Here is a 3264-nt window from a genome sequence, read left to right on the forward strand (position 1 = left end):
GTGGGGGCTAGAAAGCAAGGGGGTGGGAAAACACTGCGCCGCCCGGGAATCGAACCCGGGTCGCAAGAATGGGAATCTTGCATGATACCACTACACCAGCGGCGCGGATGAAAATGTAGCTGAAAAAGAGGCCTTAGGAAGATGAGCACGGCGGCCCGAAGCCCCCAGTTTCACACACGCCCACGCCTGTGCTGCTCTTCCCAAGAGACAAATCGGTGCCCAAATAGGACACAAAATCCCACATAACTCCTTACGTTGGGAGACCCATTATGTAGACCCATTGAAGTGAATGGAACTTAAGTCAGCCATGCCATGACTAGCACAAATCCCATTCATTTTAATGGGTCTAGCTTAAGTAGGATATTTATTTATTTATTTATTTATTTTTTACATTTTTATACCGCCCAATAGCCGAAGCTCTCTGGCCGGTTCACAAAAATTAAAACCATCATAAAACAACCAACAGGTTAAAAGCACAAATACAAAAAATACAGTATAAAAAGCACAACCAGGATAAAACCATGCCACAAAATTGATATAACATTAAAATACAGAGTTAAAACAGTAAAATTTAAATTTAAGTTAAAATTAAGTGTTAAAATACTGAGTGAATAAAAAGGCCTTCAGCTGGCGATGAAAGCAGTACAGTGCAGGCGCCAGGCGGACCTCTCTGGGGAGCTCATTCCACAGTCGGGGTGCCACAGTGGAGAAAGCCCTGCTCCTAGTAGCCCTGCTCACTTCCTTTGGCAGGGGCTCACGGAGAAGGACCTCTGAGGATGACCTTAGGGTCCGGGCAGGTACATATGGGAGGAGGCGTTCCTTCAAATAACCTAGCCCCAAACCGTTTGTGGCTTTAAATGTCAATACCAGCACTTTGAATTGGGCCCGGACCTGGACTGGCAGCCAATGAAGTTGTAAAAGGACTGGCGTAATGTGATTTATGTTGGATTCTACCTAAGGCTGAAATCTCAGGTGTGTCTGCTCAGAAGTAAGTCCCATGGCAATTTACCTGGGACCAAGTCCCGCTGTGCTCACTCTTAGATTTCACTGAGCTCAGTAGGAGGCGCTTCCCGTGGCACTCTGAGGCTGCCCACCTTCCTCCCAAGCACCTTCACTTTGGAGTAAATGCCATTCATGCCAGTGGGCCTGGCTCCCAAGTGAGCAAGGCTCCACTCTTGTGCATACTTTATAATTACTCATTACATTTTAGCCTATTTTTCTTCTAGTTTCTCCTGGTATTTTACCAGCACAACAACCCTGTGAAGTAGGTTGGTATGAGAAAGGGAGTGTAAGGGGTGGGTGGGTTGAGTCTGGGTCTCCCTAACCCTGTTCCATCCTTCTCACCACACTAGATCACTGAACCCTGAAGGCCTTGCAACCTCTTTCAGCACTGCAACCTCCTGCAGCAATCTTTTGTGCACTGGTGTTTTCTTCTAAAGCAGCTGGCCCTTTCACAAGGACTTGCAAACAGTGGCTGCTGAGTTTGGACCACACACTAATCAACTGGAGGGTTTAATAGGAACAGAATGGGAATCAACCATTGATTAGTGCATCCTCCGAACTCAGCCAGGGTCTCTCAAACATCCTCCCTAGCCTGGTGCCTCCCAGATGTTGGACTACAACTCTCATCATCCCCCCAACAGCAGGGGCCATGCTGGCTGGGGATGATGGGAGATATAACCAATATATCTAGAGGGCACCAAGTTGGGGAAGGTTGATTTCGTGTGATCCATTCACCAAAGAAAATCTTACCACTTTGGCATAAGACAGCAAGCAAATATGTGTACAGACCTGCTGGGTTGGATTCAGATTTAGTCATGCTTTGAGCAGACCCATAGAAGTCAGTAGAGCAAGGCAATCATGATTAACCTACGTCCCATTGATTCCAATGGATCTGTTCTAAGCATCACTAGCTCTGGCACCAACCCATTGCGTTTCATGAAAAATCCTTCTATTGACAGCTATTAATCCTGGTACCCAAATGGAGCCTCTGTCCCAAAGCTGGGGAGGGCTCCTGGCTGGCCATGACTGGAAAAAGAATCCTGGGCTTGGGTGAGCCAGCCAGGCAATTCTGTAGCTTTAATTGGAGTTAAATGGAGCCTCCATGTTCAGAAGCAATCCACCTCCAGATACCAGTTTTATGGGGTATGAACCGGGTGGGTGGGGGCTGTTTACCTTCCTAACCTGCTTGTGAACTGGGGATGTCTGGCTTGCAGTAAGCTATGCTGACTGGGGATGATGGAAGTTGCACTCCAACACATCTGGAGGTTGTTGCTGCTCTCATTAATATTAAAGAGAATTTTTACTTGCCTTTCAGGGCACAGTGCCTTCACAAGTTGGCTCCAAAAGGCAAGTGTGTACATAACAAGAACCCGGCTGGATCAGGCCAGAGTCCACCTAGTCCTGCAGTCTGTTCACACAGTGGCCAACCAGCAGGGCCGGTGTTACCATAGAGGCCACTCAGGCGGCCGCCTAGAAGGCCAAGCTAAAAGGGGTGCCGGGCACAGCGCAGCACCCACGTGCGTTGTTGGCTTTGAGCCGGGCCAGCCCGAGGATTCAGCTGGGCCTGGGCGGGCGAGATGGCGCCCCACGCCCGCCCAGCCGAAGCAAAGCCAGGGACGCTGGGGTGGGGGTGGGGCGGCTCCACGTTCGGACTTCCGGAACACGCCTGGAAGAGAGACACACAGAGAGAGAGAATGTATGGGTGAATGGGGTGCATGGGGTCTTTGAGTGAATGCATGTGTTCATGCGTGTGTTTGTTTGGAGTGAGTGATGCTGAGAGTGTGTGCACGTGCGTGCGTGAGTTGGGGGGGACGATTTGGAGGTGACATTCCTATTAAATAATGCATTTTTGACCCATAGACATTCCTTTCCAATTTGTTTGCTATAATTGGCATGACGTATTTCTTGCACTTTAAAATAAATTTAGCAGTTTCAAGTTTTGTGCTTATTTTTTCCAGGAAACATCTGTTCTTAAAAATTAAACTTGGCGTTTGTGTGTGTGTGTGTGTGTGTGAAAGTAGCTGACATTGCCTAGGGCGCAAAATAGTTTGGCACCGGCCCTGGCTGCAGTCAGAAGCAGGCCGGCCTTTGGAGCCAGAGCGGGCCGGGCCAGGCCAGGGGCAGGGGCAGCTGACCCCGCGCGCAACAGGCTCCTGTCGTCCCTCCCACCCGGGGAGGCTGCGGGGCGGGCCCGGTGTGCGGGCGAGGCGAGGCCCGGCCTCCTGCCTTCCGCCTGCGCGGGGTGCGTATTCATCGCTCGCC

General features: G+C 50.2%; 1 non-coding gene across 1 annotated transcript; it reads right to left on the reverse strand.

The window, feature by feature from the left end:
• Positions 1 to 34: 34 nt before the first annotated feature.
• TRNAG-CCC (transfer RNA glycine (anticodon CCC)) lies at positions 35 to 105 on the reverse strand. The gene has a single exon. It is a non-coding gene; the product is annotated as a tRNA-Gly (tRNA).
• Between the last annotated feature and the right edge of the window lie 3159 nt (positions 106 to 3264).

The sequence above is a fragment of the Elgaria multicarinata genome, chromosome 12 (genome assembly GCF_023053635.1).
Source record: "Elgaria multicarinata webbii isolate HBS135686 ecotype San Diego chromosome 12, rElgMul1.1.pri, whole genome shotgun sequence".
In the NCBI taxonomy this organism is placed as follows: Eukaryota; Metazoa; Chordata; class Lepidosauria; order Squamata; family Anguidae; genus Elgaria; species Elgaria multicarinata.